This window comes from Furipterus horrens, unplaced genomic scaffold (genome assembly GCF_987537825.1).
Source record: "Furipterus horrens unplaced genomic scaffold, mFurHor1.1.pri manual_scaffold_1, whole genome shotgun sequence".
NCBI classification, from domain to species: domain Eukaryota; kingdom Metazoa; phylum Chordata; class Mammalia; order Chiroptera; family Furipteridae; genus Furipterus; species Furipterus horrens.
The window spans coordinates 174,800,106-174,822,928 of NW_028327171.1; the positions used below are offsets into that span (position 1 = coordinate 174,800,106).

At 37.3% G+C, this 22,823-nt stretch overlaps 1 pseudogene; it reads left to right on the forward strand.

Moving 5' to 3' along the window:
* Window positions 1-1,853: 1,853 nt before the first annotated feature.
* Window positions 1,854-22,121, forward strand: LOC150022321 (ras-related protein Rab-2A pseudogene; annotated as a pseudogene).
* Window positions 22,122-22,823: the final 702 nt, after the last annotated feature.

The window sequence follows — 22,823 nt, forward strand, 5'->3', positions numbered from 1 at the left end:
TAATTTGTTACCTTTTCTTACACTGCAGCTGGAATAAAATGATGGCAAAGTCAGTGACCATGTGTCTCCCACCCAGATGCTCCCTAACATATTCTTATGGAGGACATTCAGTAAGGGAGCATTTCACTTATTTAGATACAGCATAATCAGTGAGTTTTATCACACACACACACACACACACAAAATAAGACTCTCTGGGAGAATGAGGGAAACAAAAAACAGAAAAACGATTTCCCCACTAAACAAAAAACAAAAAAACCACAGGAATTGTGGGAGCTCAGGGAAGCTGGAAATACGGTCATTGGAAAAATGACTGCAGGTGCTTCAACAACTGACAGGCACATGCAGAAAATGCATCTAGACACAGACCGTACCCCCTTTACAAAAGTGAACTCAGGATGGATCCCAGACCTAAATGTAAAATGTGAAACTATAAAACTCCTAGAAGATATCATGGAAGAATCTAAATGGCCATGGGCGTCATTTAGGTGCAACATGGTTTTTTAGATATAACACCAAAGGCACCCCCCATGAAAGAAATAATTGATGAACTGGACTTTATTAAAATTAAAAACTTGTGCTCTTTAAAAAAGTAATGTCAAGAAAATGATATGATAAGACACCGATTGGGATAAAATATTTTCAGAAGACATCTGATTAAGGACTGTTATCCAAAATATGGAAAGAACTCTTAAAGCTCAACAATAAGAAAAAAATAAACTTGATTTAAAAAGTAAGCAAGAGACCTGATCGATACCTCATCAGAGAAGTTATACAAATGACAAATAAGCATATAAAAGGATGTTTGGAATCATCTGTCATTAGGGAATTGAAATAAAAAAAAAATCAGATACCATTATACACATATAAGAATGGCTCAAATCCTAAACACTGACCACACCGAATCCTGCGGAAGATGTGGAGCAACAGGAACTCTCCTTCATTGCTGGCAAGAATGCAGAATGGTACATAGCCACTTTGGAAGACAGTTTGACAATTGCTTACAAAGCTAAGACTCTTAACCATATGACCTAGCAGCTGTGCTCCTTGGTATTTACCTTAATGATCTGAAAACTTATGTCCACACAAAAACTGGTTCAGGGGTGTTTAGAGCAACTTTATTCATAATGTCCCAAACCTGGAAGAAACCAAGATGTCCTTCAGTAGGTGAATAGATAAACTGGTATAGCCAGACAATTGAATATTCTTCAGTACTAAAAAGAAATTGAACTATCAAGCCATGAAAAGACATGGAGGAACCTTAAATTCACATTACCAAGTTAAATAAAAGAAATTGAAGAGGCGACATACAATGGAGACAAGAAAAAGATCAATGATTGCCAGGGGTTAGGGGGATGGAGAGATGAATAGACAAAGCACAGAGGATTTTTAAGGCTATTCTGTGTAATAGCACAATGGTGTATACATGTCCTTGTACATGTGCCAACAGCCATAGAACGTACAACACTGAGAGTGAACCCTAATACAAACCATGGGTTTTGGGTAATGATGTGTCAGTGTAGGTTCATCGATTTGAACAAATGTACCACTGTAGTGCTGGATGTTGATAGTGGAAGAGGGTGTGGATTGCGGGCACGCGGTAGTGCGCATGCGCACATGATCAAGGGGAATACAGAAACTCTGTACTTTCTGCTAAATTGCTGTGAAATTTATAACTGCACTAAAAAACATCAAGCGCATATAACTGGCTGAGGACATTTAAAGAGCACTGATATTTTATCTCAAGATAACTGTTAGGCTGTGAGCTGCTCCACGTCTTCCTCTACAGCCACAGCCCAGGCTGTCTGCATGGCCCCAGGTTAGTGGTAATCTGAGGGAGTGAAGAGCCTGCGATGGTGGCAGCAGTGAATATGGAAAGGGCTCCAAAGAAGAATCACAGCGTGGCGAGAATGCCAGTCAGAGAAGTAGCTGACCTCTGGACGGTGCCACGGGGAACCCAGCTCACCTTTTCCCCAGAAAGATACAAAGGAAGGTAACTGTTGGCTGGTGATTGCACTTGGGGGCTGGGGCAGTAGTTGACGGAAAACTGACATCTGCTTCTATACCCGGCCCAAGGCTCTCTATACTTTGCACTGGGATGCCTCTTTTTGGGTAGCTAGGTGATAACACCCTGAAGAAGCAAGAGTTAGGCACGTCATAGATGCTGTTTAAAGTTGTAAGTGAATGGAGAGAAAATGTAAGACGCAAACTTGACACAAGGTGGAAAAGGATAAAGGTGTTCAATATAACCATTATGTAAAAATATTTAATAAAAATTTCAGTATTTTGAAAGCACCATAGCGATATTTTAAGGAGTGAGTAAAAATGAGCAGATTTTAAGCTAACGCTTATGGATTCATGAAGAAATAAAGAATACGGAGGGAAATAAAGCTTTTAAAATGTTTCTAAACTGTGACATAAGGAAATCTCATAGTTCAGTCAACTAGAAGGGAGATAAAATAGTGTCCAGGCATTTCTTAATTAGAAATTTCTTTTTTTCAGCCCCAAAAGAAACTTTCCATCTGTTCTAGCATTGGTTTACTGTGGTTCAAGAGTTTCTTTAATTTAACAAGTAGGTGTGACAGTTGTGACATCTGGGAATTTTTATAAAGACACACAAAAAAAGAGTTGAGGTAGCTGCTAACCAGTTTTATAAGCTTTCCCCAGGTTCCTTATATACACACAGAATTTAAATAGCTGATCACATGACACATTTATACCTCATTTTGTTTTAAAAAAGAAAGCTTTACATTGATGTAATGTTGGAATTTTTCCAACCCATTTTATCATAAGATATGCAGAAAGAGGATTCCTGATCACAGGACACAGTAGGATTGAAGAGATGTGACTTCTAGGTCTGTGTGTGGGACTCATTTCCCTGTGGCTTTTGGACAGTTGCCTGTTTCTCTTTGACTCAAGTTGTCCGCTGGTAAAAATGGAAATTTAAATTTCTGCCCATTCCAAATACCCTGGAATGTTGAGGAAGAAAATGCACTGGAAATATAGTTGCTGTCATCTGAATATTTGTGTCCCATGTAATTCCTGTGTTGAAATCCTGATGCCTGATGCAAGATGGTATTAGTAGGTGGGACCTTTGAGAGGTGCTTAAACCATGAGGGAGGATCCCTCATGAATGGGATGAGTGTCTTATGCAGTTGGCTACAGAGAGGTCAATAGCCCTTCCCCCATGTGAGGACACTATGAGGAGACACAGGCTGAGAGGAAACCAGCCTTCACACGAATGAAGCCATGTTAGTGTCTTTTTCCTGGACTTCCCAGCATGTGAGCAATAAATTATTATGGTCTATGAGTTACTGAGTCTGTGGTATTTTGTTGTAGCAGCCTGAATGGACGAAGACAGCATCTACAAATGCAAATAAACACCATTACTGGTGAGATTTCTCCCATCTCATGCGCTTGGTTTGGAAACTCTGGATTCTGAAGCTTTGTTATTTCTTGCTATCATTTGAGGACAAAAGCCATGATTTTCAAAAGTGCCAAGATTCTGAATATGACTTGAATATGGAAATATTTCTTCTCACCTTTTAAAAGCCTTTTAAATACTTATGTTAATTTATTAAGTTACTTTTGGTATGCCTTTCTAGCTATACAGTATCTCCAGTATTTTATTGTGCTCTTCAATAAGTGTCAGGCACTCTTTGAAGCAAAAGATTTTGTGTGATCATTAGCTTTCTGTCTTTCACATTTGTAAATTGGAAAGTTGAAAGAGTGACTTCAATTGATATTCTCCCATGTGCCCAAAGCGAATGTTCCTTGCCTCTCTGACTCCAGTGTATATTCCCATTCTAATTTGTTTGAAGTGATTTTTCTGTAGTCTAACATAAGGTCATCCCAATGTGGTCATCAGGGGTGGTTCCATGGGGATCAGAGAGTTCTGTGCTCCTGAAGAGTGAACTAGTCTTTAGATTATAATGAGAACTCATGAGCCTTCTAGTCTGTAAAGGTCTTGGTCTCAGATAATCAGCCATTCTGTGTAAAAGGGGCCTTTCCTGTCCAGATACTCTTCTTTTGATCTGATTGGAATTCTATGAGCTTTGGGAATGAGGTGAGGTATGGGAAACTCTGAGAAAATCCAGAATTCTAAAGCGAACTTGCTTCATATTAGGTAAGGTGAGTAACAGTTAGGGGTTAGGTTAATGTTTCTGTTAACTACTAGGCCAAATTACAAGTGTTCTTTTGCATATCCCCCAAGAAGCAAAGAATACAAGAGACTTTTAGCTTGTAAGTGATCCTCTCTATTTTGTTGACTTGCTAGAATCTTGTATTTGCTATTATATTATCTTTATGTATATCTATAATGTTAAGGATATTAATAGAGTAAAAAATGGAGAAAGGAAAAACTAAACATACGAAGAAATGTTTAACCTAATTTTGATTAGGAAAAGGAGACCACAGTGAGATAGCATTTTACACAAAATAGACTGGAAAAAAATTAAGCAATTGCAACTCTGAGTTTTGTTGAGGATGTGTATCAATGGGATTTCTTATTTATTACTGGCAAGAATATAAATGGGTTTAATGACTTACAAAAATAATTTAGCATGATGACTCAGCAATTCCACTCCCTTAGATATAAACAATCATGCGTATCAGGAAACATGAACATGTGTTTATAACAATTACACACTGGAAACTGCCCAATTGTGGGCCCTGAATGAATCAATGTTTTCATGAGTCATGATAATTATTAAGCACAACTGATGTGTATCCATTATAAAAGACTAAGCAAAACAAGGACCATGGGCATCTAACACTGTACCTAACACATGGGACATGTACACAATCATTTGTTGAATTGATGAATGGTAAAAATCATTCCCTCTGATGAAACAATTTATGAAGAACCCTTTTTACCAATTATTTTCTCATCTCTTAATGATTCACTATTACACTTATTGGTGTTTGTAAAAATTTTTTTACCCTGCCCATTTTCTAACTAGAATCAGCTTCTAAACTTTTGGAGGGCAAGGACCATATTTTCAGTTTCCTTTTTCTCTTCTTATAGAACTACATGCAGTGAGTAAGCGTTAATTGCTTAGAACTTACTAGCAAAACAAAAACCCACTCACATTTTCCTCTTTAAAAAAAATAAATCTATTTTGAAAAGAACAAATCATGGTCAAAAGCAGATCTTTCAACCAGGCGGAGTGCTCCGTGACTTCAAGTGGATACTTGAAAGAAGTTATGGTAATTATCATTGTGTGTAGGAATACATTTGTGACAAACACAGGGAAATTTTTATGTGGTAATTCTAGGATGTAATGAAATTCTTAGCACACGAGGCGTCAATGATAGAAAAACATTTTATATCTGATAGTCATCCAATTAAAAACATGCTAAACAATGTGCTATGCTCATTATCTTGCGAAGAAAAATGGAACCCAGAAGCTGTTGATATTTTAGTTCTAAGAGGTTATTTTTTCTGTTGTTTAATCAGATACTAATCAGGAGAGATGCACTTTAAAATAGGAGAGCCAGTTTATCTGACATCAAAACTACCCAGGCAGTTAGCCTTAGATGATTATTCTTAGAACTAAGTTAACCTATTTCCAATTAAACTGTATTTTCTGTTGTTAGAATGGTTACAAGAGGCACAAATTTAAAGAGAAAAAGAAAATGTGCTTCACCACCCTTTCCCTTCTACTTGGTACATCACTAATTTAAACCTTCTAATATACTAATTGGTTCATATGTATAAGATGGGAACCTTTTCATAGAAATCCCAAACCAAAATAGCACAATGAAACAGGAAGTTTATTGTTTTATTAATTGAGTGCCCTATATCTGATATGCCCAGGATTCATTGCTAGTTCTGCTTCCTCTGGTTTGAATTCATTAAAAGGCGGACTTTTTTAGTGGTAGTTACACCTCTCATCTAATGGGAAAGAGAGAGTCTTTCCTTTAAGAGCAAGGCAAAAACTTGGTTCTTGTAGGCTGATGTTGAGCCATGGATCCATCTTGAGTCCAGGGAAACAGAATTAATTTTGATTTGAGATGCATGCCTAGCTCTACAGACACAGGAGTGGGGAGTTAATAGCCTCCAAACACATAAGGCACCTAGGAAGTGTTGATACTTGCACAGAATTCAGAGTACTGTTACCAGGGGAACTCAATGCTAACCGGTCCAATTATTTACTTTATTATACCATTCAAGGCAGTTCTGCATTTCCTTATAACATCTTTAATAGTAACAGTGTATATTCTCTTTGTAAAGAGGTATGGGGGGTGCATGGCAAGGTAGAACAGTTTTTTGTTTATTGGTTAGTCAATGAAGCTGTAAGCTGCTTTTCTCTGAGGTTACTGTGAGGGGACAATTTGGAGTATATATATTTTAATTTTGAGAGGAGTTTCTTGAAGATCCTTTATGCAAATGGAAGGAGTAGGAACGCTTGACTCGGGAAAAGAACGTATCAGGATATTTTGCAGCTTGATAAAGTTTTCTCCAGGTATTTTTGCTATACATGCTTGAGGAAAAAGTGGAGTAAATTTGCATGGTCAAAGATTTCTAAGAGGAAATATAATTTCCCCATTTCATTTGAGACCACTTTATTATTCAACAGAACATCAGACAGATTGGTGTGTTTTCAAATAACTTCCCCTGTGTCCCCCTATGGAGCATTCACACTGAGGGGAGGCAGGTATGACTTCACTAGCCAATTGTAGGACATCACATAGGAAGTTTCTTCCCTTAACAGTCTGTGGCTGGAAGACCTCCCTGTCACAATAGGCACACTGTGGGAACAGTGACCTAGAATGAAAGTTTAAAAGGGAGATCTGTGACTTTGGATGCTTATGTGTGGTACATGTCTGCAGCATGTGCTGCCTCATTGGGAGGGTAAAAAGGTTCAAATGAATGCACTGGGCAAGATCAGGTGAGTGCAGTGAGTTTGTATGGCAGTAACAGCAGAAATGACAATTGAATCCTGCGGCTAGTACTACAAAGATGGTCAGACTGCTGAGCACCTTCCTTCTCCTCCTCCTTCTTCTAGTCTTCCTCTTTCTCCCCCTCTCACCCCACTCCCTGCTTCCTTCCCTTCGTGTGTTAATTCTCCTGAGAAAGATGCATGAGAAACAGAGATGACTGTTCTTGACAGCTTTGTTAAAGAAAGAAGTTTCAAGAGGAAGCCATTTGACTTCTTTTAAATTGGTCCTGTGAGGGTTGAATGATTAATTTGAATATTAAAAAGATTTGTGATCTTAATTATACCTCAGGCTGGTGATGCAGGCCACACTGATTTTTTTACTGGATTAATTGAAGAAAGAACCACAAAACTTAGAGTCATTCCAAAGAATTCTACTTTTCATTCTCCTGCTTTCTAGTCTCCAGAGCTGATAAGGCATAAAATTATCTTTAAAGTAAATTGTTCTCACACCATTAAGTGTAGGCTTGGATGGCAATAACATATCTAAAAAAAGAGTGAAACAGGAGAGGGGAAGGTTGTTGATCAGCAGGGAATAATAAGGGCCAGGAGTCAAACGTTGGCTCTTCCTACCCGTTGTAGAGAGAATGCTGGCTCATGGACCTGTCAGACATCCTGGCAGGGACAGATCAGTTCTCAGTCAAGTGTCCTTAGCCAGGTGCCATTGAAAAATGAACTCAAATAATTAACGTTGTTTTCAAATTCCATGTCATGAAGCAAACTTGTAATTAATTATATTTTGACCTCCCCATAGGGAAAGAATTCACTGAATAAAATATTCCAGTCAATGAAAATCTTTGATGACAGAGGATGGCAACATCAGACTGAGCTTTGAAAGCATCAATATCAAAGTTAATAGATTAAATCCATTGGAAAATGTAAAAAAAACCTAAAATGGATGCTTGAAAATGCTAGTGCTCAAAGACAGTAAAGACAGCACAAAGTGTTTTGACTTGATTCTTCACTCTTGAGAGACCTACTCTGTGAGATGCATGGGATACAACAGTGAATAAGATAGTCATGTTTTCTGCCTTTGAGTAAAATTCTACTAGAGGAAAATTGATTATATAATGGTAATTAAATAGCTAATTATAATTTTTAGTAACAGGTAAGAATGACAAGTCCCACTAAAACATGAAGTGAGGTGCCTGCCCTAGTCTAAGGGGTGAGGGATTGGTTTCCTTGAGAAATAACAAGTGACTTGACATATTAAGTCTGAGTAATGAGGAGCATTAAGTAGTGACAGGGCAGAGAAAAAGATTTCTGTGTTGTATCTGTCAAGGTTCTTGGTTACAAACAATAGAAGATGACTGACTAGCTAGCAGTTTAAAAAATTGTTGAGAAAAATATTGGATATATGACAGAATCAGTTGGGAGACTGGGAAATAGAATTAGAGAAAAAAACCCTCTGCTGTCTTATTATTTCAGCTCTGTGCAAACTCCACTTGGCATAACAAATGCCCTCTCTGCAGCAGATCCTCATCTATCTGTAATAAAGTCTACTGCCTATAGGTAACCTGGTGTGGGAGGGAGCTTTTCATAAGGAAAGAAGGAGTAGAGAAAACTGTTGATGAACTCTGTGCAGCCTGCCTTGCTTTAAAGACACTCAGATTCAACAAAAACAACCAATAACCACCAAAAAGCCCCAAAAGAACACCTGTGATAGCTAAATAAATATTTCTGTGGGCTGCTCCGTCTTGAGTATTTCTCACTCTGATTTAAGTGACTTTGCAAAGTATTTACCCAACTAATACAAAGCACTTTCACAGCAGGAATTTTAGGTTAAAAAAAATAGCAGTGTATAATGTCTAACAGGCAAAATGAAAGAGAGGATTGGGTAAATATTTCACCAATGATCTCAGGGCTTATAGGCAAGAAAACTAGTTAATTCATACTAAAGTCACAACAGTTAAATTTCAGCCCAAATTTGAAAACCAAGTGTATTTGATAATTACAATGTAAGTACAGTGTGCATTCTTATTCTGCACCTATGTTACCATGTGATATTGGTAGACAATTGGGTTTTCCACTCTAGGACAACGTTTGAGGTCCTGACCCAGTCCCAGCTAATGGAGAGGCCTAAAGTAAAGGCAAGGACATTAGATGCATATTAGCAAAGACCTAGTATTTTGGTGATTTTCTTCTTTTGCTAATTGCAACATTGCCTTTGTGTGAGTCACTTCAGGGCCAAAATATATCTATTTCACATAAATGTGAAATAAAGCAATCAAATCTTGATGAGAAAGGGTACAAATTAGCTTATTCTATTTTTTCTCAAGTGTTAGATTTTCAGTCAGGGATTTTACAGCATCTCTGTGTGTGGCATTTTCAGAGAATGCTCTAACTGAATAGAGTATTAATGCACTTAAAGCTAAACATTGATGATGTGCAATGAACAATTTGCTAAATGTTAATACAATTTATCCTTTTAAAAATGTACAAACATGACATATTGCATGCACTTAGTGCTAATCTATTTTAGACATTCATTTGGTTTGACCTATGACCATAATATATTATGTTCCTTGAGATATTTATCTTGTCATTTGGAAACAAGATTACAATTAATGCGACACACATGACTTTAAATTACTATCTCAACTAGAGATGTGTGAGTAATGAATTAGACACAGCTTTGAACCCTCTGCTTATAATTTAAATGACCAGCCTTTAGCTGGTGCCTCACTGTAATCCATTAAATAAATCATAGAATCAAAGAACCACATATTGTTTTTGATGCTAGACCTATCCGTGATGTTTTCCCATCTCATTTGTCTAACCCTAGGCTAGTGTATACAAATTCATGTAATAAAAACAATCACAAGAGAGCATTTACATATTTATGTTAATATTAGGATAAAATCATAGCCAGAGTACATCTACACTAGGTATAAAAAAGTTATCCTTTTTTGCTTCATTCCATTTTTTTAAGGAGAAAAACTATGGTATTGAAAAAAGTGAGTTGACACTGGGGGTTTAGTTCACAAGGCATTTTTCAGGAGAGAGCTCTGTAAGAAAACGTCCAGCTTGTTATGCTTTCCACACTTCCCCCTCAGCATTGACTTTGCCAGACTGTAAATTCTAAATATTTTTGACTAGTATCTGTGGTAATAAATGATAACCATTTATTTTCAATAACGGCCAATTAATTATTCTCACAGTATGGATACAGTATTTATTCAGCTCTTACTTTATGCTAGGCAGTGTACTAAAGCATATTTTATGTATAAACCATGCTTTGTGTGTTCTTGTACATATATAACGTATTCTAAATACATGTAATATGTACTTAAACATATTATATATAATTTAATATAGAAAAAACTCTCTTCAACAAGATAAATTTCTTAAGAGCAGAGATTGTCTTAAACCTTAGTATTTTTCCCTATGTGCCTAGCAAAAACTGTCAATAATTGCCACTCAGTAAATACCTATTGCGTGAAAATGAAGATGTTCTTTGTGACTTCACATTTTATAGTACATGAGAAAACAGTTCCACAGGGCTAATAGAACTACAAATAATGCAAACCAATGGCAATACAGCAATGATCTGAGAAACATAGCTCTCCCTCAAATGTATGATATTGCTGTAGATTTACTAGATTCAACCTACCAACAAGTTAAATGTCTGGTATTAGACTGGAGTGGGAGATAAATCAACTTCTACACATTTATAGTCTAGTATACATGAACATGAGAACTATTGAATGCTGAGTCATATGATACTGCCTAGGACATGAGTTCAGAGAAAAAGGTGTTAGAAACGGCACAAATAACAATAGCTCTCTAACTACATTAGCCTTTGCATCAGACAGATGAGGTGTGGATCTGGACTATGCTAATTTTATGCTGTGTATTTTGAAGCAAATTACTTAACTGCTCTGAGCTCTTTGCATCTCTAAAATGAAGAACTATCTCCCAATGAAATTATGGCAACTAAATAAGGTCACATATTTTAAACACTTAGAACATTGCTGTTCACAAGGAAAACAATCATTTGGGTTAGTCAAAACAGGCTTCAAGGTGAAGTGATACTTTAGTTAGACCTAACAGTGTTAGCCTTTGAGAAAGAGAGAGAGAGAGATCAAAGGCAATCCAGGCAGAGGAAGAGCAAAAGCAAGAGAAGTTAGGAATGAGAACAGCACATATGAGCAAGTGTGAGGGGGTCCTTTAGAACAGAGTGGAAGAAGTTGGCGCAGAGGAAAATTAAATTTGTTCAGGAAAATGGGTTTAGGAAGTTGGGAGCAAAGATAGCAGGCATACATGTTTAGAAGGGAAATGACATACAGATGGAGGATCTGCAGCACTCTGTAACACTCTGTGCCTAAGTTTTAGATGGCGTGTGACTGAATACCCCTTTATAATTGCATTTTTCCCCCCAGAGCTTGGCATGTAGGGTTGTATATTATGGGCAATAAAGATACTGTTTTTATATGAATTAATGAGTTTGCTTGCTGACAATCCATCCCTTTGCTTTGTGTTATGCAGGTCTGATGTGTATGTGTGTGTGTGTGTATTTATCCCTCTATAAAAGAGGAAGAGTATATATGTATTAAGATGACCAGTAAGTGCTTAAGAATCTTAGAATTAAAGTTCTATGGAAGTATAATATGAATTGAATTATAAAGTTATAAATGTTATCCTCCATTATGGTACCAAAATTTTCAATATCACTTATAGTGTATGCTCTTAAGGAAGTATGCCAAAATGTCAGGTTTTAATAGTAGAATTAATTATAAGACATATTAATTTAGAATGTCTATATTAAAACTTTTTTCCAAGTTTTAAAATAAGAAAGTTCATATCTTTTGGCAATTTAAATATTAGTTTATTGAACTATACAATAAGTTCAATAAATTAAGGCCATAATGAACTATAGAATGATTCAATATGACATATTATGAAAAAATAAAATAGGGCATTTTCCAGAATACCAGACTTAATTTTAACTGAAATTAATCTATTGGCTACCTGCTAGATAGTTTGGTTTTCTCATGTCCAAAAGGCTGAGAATAATTCGTCTTTATTGAACTTGACTGTTGTACTCTAAGAGAGATATCTTGAAAAAATAAATTGTTATTCTCTGTCCTTTAAAAATAGCTATTTTGGAGTTTATAGGATTTTCCTGTATGTCTTATTGAAGCTGTCTGATTCTTATGCAGATTTTCTCCAACATAACAACATTTAGTTTGCAGAATGGTGGCTCACAGGAAAATGGCTTCTAACCCAGGCAGAAGCATAATTATGTTATCATTAGAAATATTTAAATATAAATAACATTCTATATTTCCCCTTGTCACTTGTCTGGGTTTTGACCGGAGAAGCCATTTTTTATGGGATTCCTGTGGCCCCATAGATTTTTATCCTGTTATCCAATTTTCCGCTGCAGTGCTCTCCTTCTGTCAAACTGACTGCCAGCCAGCCTTACATTTTCCCGAGAAGAGAAGCAAAGCTTTGTATTATAGTGGACAGAAGAAGGAGAACAAAAAGCGATCTTTCCCCTCCATGTGCTATACTCTCTCTCTCTAATGGGAACTTCCGTTATCTGAGGGGTTGAGAGGATAGGGAGCTAGAGAATAGGGAAGACTTTACATTTTCATTCAATGGCAAGACAATGTTTCAGAGCAGACTCAGATACCAAGCTGAGCAGTGTATAAATCAGCAGACAGTTTTCCAGGATGCTCTGAGTCACAAGAGTTGCTGAAACGCTGCCAAATGGTTTGTGCTGGGTATTCCCTAGTTTTTCGAATATTGGCTTGCTGTGGTATGAAATGAAAGGATACTTATCAATCATGGTGTAAGAGAAGAGAAAAGGAGTGTTTCCCTTCCATGTGAAGATGTTACAGTGGATGCTATATTATTTGGGGTGTTTTCTTTGACATTGGCTTATGATTCAGGGCTTAGAGCTGAGATCAGACAGGATAGAAAACAGAGTGGATTTGATGAAATGTTACAGAATCAGAGAAGGAAAACTCTGACTCCAAAAAACCTCCGCTGCCTTGCGGCATACCTCTTCAGGGGAAAGGCTAAGGGAGTAAACCCCGACAGAAAATCCGGAGCCGGAGTCCCTAAGGCGGTTCGACGTTGTAGTCAACACCGGCAACTCCTGCGGCGCACCTGAAGCCAAGCTGTATTGACTCCGTCTTTCCCTTGGACCCTTCAGCTGCGAAGAAAGGGGGGGTCTGCTGCATGGGCAACAGCAGACCCTCCATATCACCCTGCCCAGGCTCTGTAGCTTCAGCTTCACTGGAGAGGACACTCCAGCGTCATCGCAAGATGTCGATTCAACACGGGAGGAGACAGATACCGTGTCACTCCCGAGTCGGACTGCACAGCCATTCTCGGCGGTGCAGATAGACTCTTAAGAAGCTACACCATCGTCTCTCGAGACGGACGGCTGCCGACAACAACAGAATTGGGAAGAATCTAAAACAGGTGACAAAGCTCAGACTTCATCTAAACACCATCTAAATAGCAAACTGCAAAAACCAAGTCAAACGAAAAATACTTTTCAGTCCACATGCATTTTTATGCCCAAAGTGGCCCATGGCCTTTTGAATGCAGTCTCTGAAATAGAGAGAGTTATTCTATGAGCTGCCAACGAACTAGTATATGTGAGGTAACAGAAAGGGTAGATGTTTATAACTATGTTAAGATTAAGACCTTATTGTGTTTCAGAAACTGTATTTTGTCCTTTATATCATTTAAGCCTTAATAATAACCTTTGAAAAACTGATTCATTACATACCTAAAAAGACAACATCTAGCAAATATTTTTCTTCTTATTTACATTATAAGTAAACCATGTTTTTTTTTGTTTGTTTTTTAAATTAGAAGCTTAGGAATATATTTAGCATCATATGATTCAATTTTTATTCCTGTAAGTACAGAAGAATTATATGATCTTGAAAATGTTGAACTGTATAAGAAAATTTTCAGGACTTCCGGCCAAGATGGAGGCTTAGACGGACGCGCTAGGTCTCCCTCTACAACTAGAGAGGAATACAACTACTTCAAAACAAAGGATAACTAGAAATTCCAGAAAATAAAACTACACGGAAGCCCAACATATGAAGTTATAAACCAGCGGCGCCCTTTGGGCAGGTAAGGGGAGCGAAAGGGGGCGGTGCTGTTTGCGGTCGCACCTGGGACAGTGGCAGGGAGAACAATCCCGGCTGCAGTCGAACCCCCGGCAGCTCGCGACCCCAACGCTGGGGAAAGCAGCCACCACATCGCCTTGAACAGTGAGGCCCAGGGGGGCGGGAGGACGGATCCCGGTCTCCTAGCAGAATAACTGTGTGAATCCATCTTGGACCCCCGCCCCCAAAGAAAGCGCCACAGGGCTGCGAAATAGGTCGCGGACAGGCACCGGTCGCTGGCTTGTGACGACAAAGCACCACAGCACAGCAAGAAAGGTTGCCAAACGGCGCCGGTCGCTGGGTCATTAAGAGTACACAGGCACTGCCCCCTACAGCCGGCCCAAGAAAACAAATCGCATCTGTCAAAATGAGGCAGACAACTATAGAAATCCCGGTGGCACAGCTCACCAGGCAACAGATGGAGAACCTGACAGATGAACAGATAAGAAACCTGTCAGATGCTCAGTTCTGGGCCATTGTTATCGGGTGGCTTACAGAATTAACAAAAGATCTGGAAAAAGATGAGAAAGAAGCGAAAAACACTCATAACGAAAGGAACAAAACCACATACGAGACAGATGGTGAGGAAAAAAAATCCAGAGTTCATTTCAACAAACCGGAATATGGAGAAGGAACAAGCAGTCAACCAATGCAGCGAGAGGAAATGGGAAGCAACAATGAGAGGATCAGAAAGCTCTGGGACAGCTATAAAAGGCCCAACATAAGAATCATTGGTTTGCCAGAGAGCGAGGAAGATGAACTAGAACTTGAAAAATTGAGTGAAAATATAATAAAGGAGAACTTCCCAGACTTGGGGAAGGAAATAGACTTACAGGTCCAGGAAGCACAGAGAGTTCCAAAAAAACTGGACCCAGGGAGAACCACTCCAAGACACATTATAATCGAAATGTCAAAAATTAAAGATAAAGAGAGAATCTTAAAAGCAGCAAGAGAGAAGAAAAGAATTATGTACAAAGGGGTCCCAATTAGACTATCAGCTGACTTCTCAAGGGAGACCCTGCAGGCAAGAAGGGACTGGCAAGAAATATTCAAAGTAATGAAAATCCAAAACCTACAACCACGAATACTCTATCCAGCGAAATTGTCATTCAGAATAGAAGGACAGAGAAAGTGTTTCCAGGACAAAATAAAACTGATAGAGTTCATTAGATCCAAACCACTGTTATATGAGATGTTAAAGGGACTGGTTTAGAAAAAGGAGGATCAAGACAATGAAATCTAAAATGAAAACTGCATCACAAGAAACAACAGAAGCTAGGGAATTGAAACAAAGGCAAACTAAACAGGCAACGAGAGTGGAAAAAGAACTATAGGTACGGGGAACATATTGGGGGGAGGTCAACAGGGAGGGGGAATGGGGAGAGGGAGGGAGATGATATAGGAATTAAGGATCATGGTAGGAGGGAATGGAATAGACAGAGAGAGGTTGAGAAGAACTGTATGCACAACTAATGGACATGATCTAAAAGGGGGGGACAACTGGAGGGAGGGGGGCCACCGGGTGGAGGGGAGCAGAGGGAAGGGAAATTGGCACAAATGTAATATTATAATCAATAAAACACATTAAAAAAAAAAAGAAAATTTTCTATCAGATGTTAAAATTTAAAGTTCTATTCTGAATTTAGTGAAATGTCTTACTATAAGAAATAATTTTTCTCATGAGGGCATGAGTACTTAAAATATCATGAACAAATATAAAAGACATTCATCCTTCCCACTTTTCTGTGGGGTTTGTGCTTCAAAATGGGGGTTGTACAACCTTACAGATTAGAGATTTTTGTTTTTATCCTTGGTGATGTAACAAATGGAAAAATATTAATCTACTTTCTGGCATCAAAAGGAAGTTTCCAACATGATATTTATATACTGTAAACAGTTCTTTTCTCCCCACACATGTAATTACCACCAACAAAATTGTTTTATACATCTTTGAACTAATACTTAAAAAGCAAACGTTCTCTACCAGCTCTACAGTTTCAAATAAGTAATTGATCATTAAAAGAGATTAGATAATTTTAAGACTGTGTATCATATGAATGTGGATGAAAGGCACATACGTAGTCTTACTTATGTTCATATATTCCATTTGTACAATAGCATCTTCTACGCATTGTCTTCTCATGTTCTAGAGAGCAGGATTTTTATTCTTTTTTGAACTGTGTACCTGATATGTATGCCTTTGATGTCTATCTAAGTTTTAGGCTTTAGGGGGTGCTTAATAAATGCTTGAGTTAATGTATTTACCACTTTAATATAGGAGTCAGATCCTTTAAAGTTATTTTATTCTATTTGTGTGTACAAATACAGTATTCTTGACTATATTTTAAAACAGTTTTGAGCCCATTTAAACAAATTACATTCTTAATTTATAATAAGTTAGAGTCTTTGATGGGTTCAATTTATATGAATTGGTGTTTCGAAAAGAGTTGAAACACCTGAAACCTCACCTGATTTCCTTTTTGACTCGCATTAATGTGTCTAGTCAATCATGTATCATTCTTTCCCTGTTATAAGAGACACGAATATGAGACAAATTAAGAAAAAGGCAGTAGTGGTTAATAGTATTTTAGCGTCCACATTAGCTTTTAACAAAGCTGAAAACAGGTAAGTTTGTACCTCTGTAATGGAAGAAGCTCAATATCCAACTACTGAAAAAAAAAGTGTTTTGTTGCTGTGAAATCTATGTTAACTTTAGCTCCTGAAATTCTGTTCTATTTTAGTATGAAATTAGATGAATACACATACTCTCTTTCTTCACAAATTATTCTGTTTATTGCCCATATGTAGTTAATTAAAATCTAAAATGTTAACCAGGTGAATAAGATTAATTAAAGAATATAATCTTGAGTAGCTAGCCAGATTGAATTACTTGGATACCTACTTAAGATTATGCTAAAAGCTGGTGGACAAATAGAGAACAGCAACAACAAAAATGAAGCTATCAATTTCAACTTATATTTTTCTGTCTCTTTTACGGAGCAGAAGAACCATAAACCGATAGTTTCTGACTTGATTCACGGAGGCAAATTTACCCTGGACTTTACCATATTTTAATGAATCAAGGTTGTAATACATGAGCCCAACTGCACAGTGTCAGGATATCTTGAGGAAGTTTTTTCTGTTCTCACCAGAAACTGCTTCATTGTGTTTATATGTGCGCATGTGTGTGCGCATGTGTGTAACTACATATGTATGTGTATGTGTGTGTATTTTAAAAGAGTCAAAGCCATGGAAGATCGCCCTAAAGAATTTCTGGCCTCCTGTTTGTGCCCTGCTTGGATCATTACTCTCTTAGTCTGCACCATTTTTCAATTCATGGCTTTCAATAGCATTTTAATGGTGTCTGTTTTTTGCTGGCCCATATGGAGGACATTGATTCTGTTGTTCCAATAACAATATGAAATATAGTTTGTGGTAGCTTTTTAAGGTAAAAACACTCATTGCAGCCTCTTGTTCCTCCCTGTGTTGCCAGAAATGTTATTGTTGATCAGGTCTGAAGATATCCTTTGGATCCGTGGCTATTTTTTAGATTTTCACATCAGCACATTTTGTAAATGCAGCAAAATTCGTGGCAAGAATTGGACTTAAAATAAGCTGGTCTCTCTATCTCTAATAAAGACAGACAGAAAAACAAACAAATTAACCTTTTAGGGTGAGCATTTCTTATAAATTCTGAAGAAATTCCATGTGTACAGCTCTTTTTATATACTAAAGTATATAAAGGGGCAGAACACTTGGCTAGTCTAAAGGTAAACATACTAAATTAATCAATTACTAATTGTGAATGAAAAAAAGGAAAATATTGTCTGTTGACCAGCAGCTTCAGCATCGCCTGTATGTCTGAAGTAGTAAACCTCAGGCCTTACTCCAGAACTTCTCAATCAGAATCTGCATATTAATGCTGTCCCAGGGAATTTGTGTACACATTCAAATCATGGAAGCACATAGTTGGTTTCTATGTAGTCTACACAGTAATTCCAAACTTATCACCGTATGATGTTTTTATAAAGCATTGAGATTTACAGAGGTAAACTGCTTTGAAAATACAGCCTGAGTTGTTTCTGTTTCAATCTGCAACACAAGTAAATTAACCTCTCCAATAAGGCCAATTTAATTTTTAATTGCTATCATAAGCTTAGAAGGGAAAATACAAAACTAAATCAAACTGCAAAGGTCACATTTGAAAAACTGAAATATTGATAAACATTTTGTAAATGTCCATGTGTGTTCAAATGTATAAAACTTCAAAATCATGCCTTTTTTAAATTACTTGAGTTGTTGACAGGATAGTTCCTTTTGACTCATTTGAGTGTAAAAATGCCACTAGGGAAGGAAACATATGTGTTCCTTGTCTCAAAATTCAAAACTGGCTGAATGAATTAAATGCAGAGTTATGAAAATAATTCACCTTAAGGTTAAGCCTTTCTCATCTCAGTGGCAGCCAGAATTCAAGAACGACTGGAGTGACGTTTAGGAACACTTAAAATCATAGATTTTATGAGACATTTTTCTTGTTAGCATTCACAGTTGATTGTTATATCTGAGAATTGATGATGAAAGTGATCCCTGATAGATTTGCTCTATTGCTTGAACGCCTATTGATCTGATAGTACAGAAGTGTTGTTAACTTTGAGATTCTAATTTTCCCTCTGCCACTCTGCCTGTCTGCTCTCGCTCTCCCTCTCTCTCTCTCCCTTCCTCCTCCCCTCCCTCTCGCTCTCCCCCTCTGCCTATTTTTTGCACACCTTTGTTTCAGACTATAAAAAAATTCAAAAGAAACAGAAAACATGACTCTCATCTCCAGAATCTTCTAAGTTCCTAACATTTTCCTGAGATAAAACACCATCTTGACATGTCTTAGCTTAGTGTTTTTCTTGCTGTCATTATGTATTCAAGTCCAGCGACTTATTTTCCATTCTCATTTTGTTTGTTCTCCTTCCACATCACCCATTTCTTTATAAATAGATTAATTATGAAAACATCAGTGTTTGGTTGTGGTGACCACCGCAATTTATGTATGATTCTTAAAATCTGAGTACATGAAACTAGGATCACACATCTCCCTTCTAATAGTCTTCTTTATGCTTTGTTTCTAGACATACTGGACTTTGAGAAGCTATCATCCTTTAAAACAGCTTTTATTTGGTTTTGCATATTTGAAATTCTAATTTGACATATTTATTAAAAACATATGTTAACCACAAACATGTTATTAAGCAAAAACTCTGTTTTTTAATTCCTTGCCAAAATTAACAAGATATAAGGAAAGGTGTGCTGATTTGGTCCTAAAATACAGTAGAAGCATTCAAGTCTTTAACAAAATCTACCAAACTCTATAAATTAAAAAAAAAAAAAACTACAAATAAACTTAAATTATTGAAAAAGAAACTTTTTAAAGTCTAGTTTTCAGATGTATGGTAGGTTGCCTGTAGAATGAAGGGAAGAATTTTTCCCTTTATCTCATGTCATGGAGTTGAATGGTTCCAATTTAGGTTCTAGTAGTGGAGCTCATAAATTGATTGACAGTAAGAGACACGTTCATTATACCGTGGGAGTACTGAGTAGTGAGTAAGCACTGTAGCCAGAGGTAAGAGTTTATATATCAGTTTAACCATAGGGCAGAGTGGTTTAGGGCTTCAATGTGAAAGTACAGGATGTTCTGTAGGGCAGTCTCCTCCTGGAAGGAGGCTGGAAGCTGCTCCAGAAAAGGGTTAATGGCAGCTCTATTTTGGGGAGGCTCCACTTTCATCAGATAAGGGAAGTTCAAGTGAGATTTTTTTTCCATTGATCCCTTCAAAGGCTTTTCCCAACTTGCTCATTGCACAGGTGTTTAAGAAGCTATGTTTTGCATTTATAAAATACATTAGTCCTCACTTTATTTAAATAAAGGTAGGAAATGTGTGTTAGTATATACTTAGAAATAATGTCTCTGTCTTAAAAAAGAAATTTGAGATTTAGCCTCTATGCTCTACTGTGAAATATTGGAACTGATTAGAATGACTAGCATAAGATCTTTGTTAAAATTATGACATAAAATTATACATCATACATTACTGACCCAACCTGCTACATTCTTCACCTTACAAAACATGCTTTAAACAGAAAAGTTTAAGGTGTCTGAAATTTTTTATTGCTCCTGATGCTTAGTGTTTTCTTTTAATGTCTCCAATTTCTGGCTTATTTCCCTCTTACCATTTACATGTCCATCTTTCTTCCATTAAATTATAGCTCCTCAAAGGAAAGGTGTGGCTACCACTCATCTCCACCCACCCCCTTCTGGTGCCTGGTACATTGTAAGTGGTCCACATCTTGGACCAGATATTTGATGCACCAAATTTTTATTTGTACTGCCAGAAATCACTAGTGATGGAAAAGTTTAGGGATCAAGGGATACTTTGAATCCTAAAGTCACTCCTCTTGGACAATTAATTCTCTGCTCATGCCTGTGACATGGAGTGTGGGCAGAAGATATTCCTCCCTCTTAATGTGTTTTTCTCCAACACATGGCTATATTACACCAGGAGAAGAAGTCACACAACACAGCTACCTGCCTTATTGGCAGGGATTCAGGTACATCAGGAAAGCTGTGGCTATTGAAGCATTTCTTTTTTTCCATCTAGCTTCTCCATGAAATAACTACTAATATTTTTTAAATTACTATTATAACCATAATTACTAACTACAGCCATGGATTGAATACCAAGCCCTGTGCTGGCAGCTTGCATATATTTCCTGTTTGTTTCTTCCAACAGCTATAGAAAAAGGAAAATATTATGTCCATTTTACACTTGAGAAAAACTGAAGCTCAGGGAAACTAAATCAGTTGACCAAATTTACAGTGCTCAGGAGGAGCCTTTAAAAGCCAGTTGCCTTAACACACGGTTGAGGTGTGTGACCTCGCTTGCTACATAGCAGCATAGGTGGCCGGATTATTCTGCTGTCAGCAGAGAACTAGTACAATTGAAGACACAAAAGTACTTTATACAAAAGTCATAAAGTGTTTTGATTGATTGTTTAATGTTAGCCTCCAGAGTATGCATGGCTGGGGTTCTATAAAACAAAAGAGAATGGGCCCCATATATAAGCTTCATTATTATTATTACTTTAAAATATTTACCCAGACTTAATTTGCTTTTTAAAGTAAGTCTTTGGGAGAGTGAGTTATCTACAGTTTTACCGTTTACATGGAGATTAGCTATCTAAAAACATTTGGTACTTTGTAGTGTAACTTTTGGGGGACTTGAGACAATTTAAGTAAAATCAAAGTAATACGTAGACATAGCTATAAGTACAACTATCTATTTATAGTTCTCTTGATGCAAAATGTATTTCACCACCCTGAAAAATAAAGGCGTTAAATAATTAAAATAAGGCATATAAAAATGGTGGTTCCAGAGCCGTGTGCCCTGGCACTGAGTGGCAGTGGCCTATCTCTTCAAGTACATCATCATCAATGACACAGGTGTTGGAAAATCATGCTTACTCTTACAGTTCGCAGACAATAGAATTCAGCTAGTGCATGACCTTACTATTGGGGTAGAGTCTGGCGCTCAAATGATAACTATTGATGGGAAATGAAAAAACAAAGAACAATAAATAGAGCAGGACAGGTGTCCTTTCATTCCATCACAAGTTTATAGTACTGAGGTGCAGCAGAGCCTTTACTAGTGTATATCACAAGGAGAGATACATTCAATTATTCAAAAACCTGCCTAGAAGATGCCCTCCAGTGTTCCAATTCCAATGTGGTCATTATGCATATTGGAAATGAAAGTGATTTAGATTTTAGAAGAGAAGCAAAAAAAGAAGGTGAAGCTTTTGCATGAGAACATGGACTTATCTTCATGGAAACTTCTGCTTAGACTGCTTCCAGTGTAGAAGAGGCATTTATTAATACAGCATGAGAAACATGAAAAAAATCCAAGGAGTCTTTGACATTAATAATGAGGCAATGGCACTAAAATTGGCCCGCAGCAATGCTACCACTAATGCCACACAGGCAGGGAATCAGGGAGGATAGCCAGCTAGGGGAGGCTGCTGAGCCCCTTTTTACTGTCTTGATGCCCCAATGGGGCCTACTCACTATTTCTCACTCTCTTGTGCTCAGCTGATACATGAAACTATTTGAAATGGCTTTATGTCACAAAAGATTTTAACCTTTCATATACTTATAAAACTTTGAATAAATGGTTAATGTTGACTTAAGAAGAAAAAATGGTGATTCCAATGATTTCTTTGGAACTACTATGTCTTGATCTGTTAGCCTTGCTTTCCTACCTTTTTACAATAAAATTTTGTTTGGAAAATTTGAGACTTACATTATCTGCAGGGAGGTGATAGTGAGAAACTACAGATTGTGTTCCACTATTAATTGTGCCAAAGGCTGGTCAAGGCCCTCTGGTGAAAAGAGCAGTTGCCGGGATGGACATGGCCCCTAGTGGGATCAGCCTCAATAACAGAGGCTGAGTAAATGGAGGGCTCAGGACCATGGAGGGTGGGGCCCAAGCACAAATGTCCTGCCTGCCTCATAGGAGGGCCCCTGTTGTGCTGCAGAAAGCCCCTTAACAGCTTCTGTCATTTAATAGAAGCACCTAGATCCAAATCAGGATTAGGTTATCATTTTCGTTGAACAAAAGTATTCACTAGAGTAAGGCAACATGCTTTTATTTTGTTAAAATATATGCTTTTGTTTTCAAACTTTAAATTTTATTTTTCATTTACA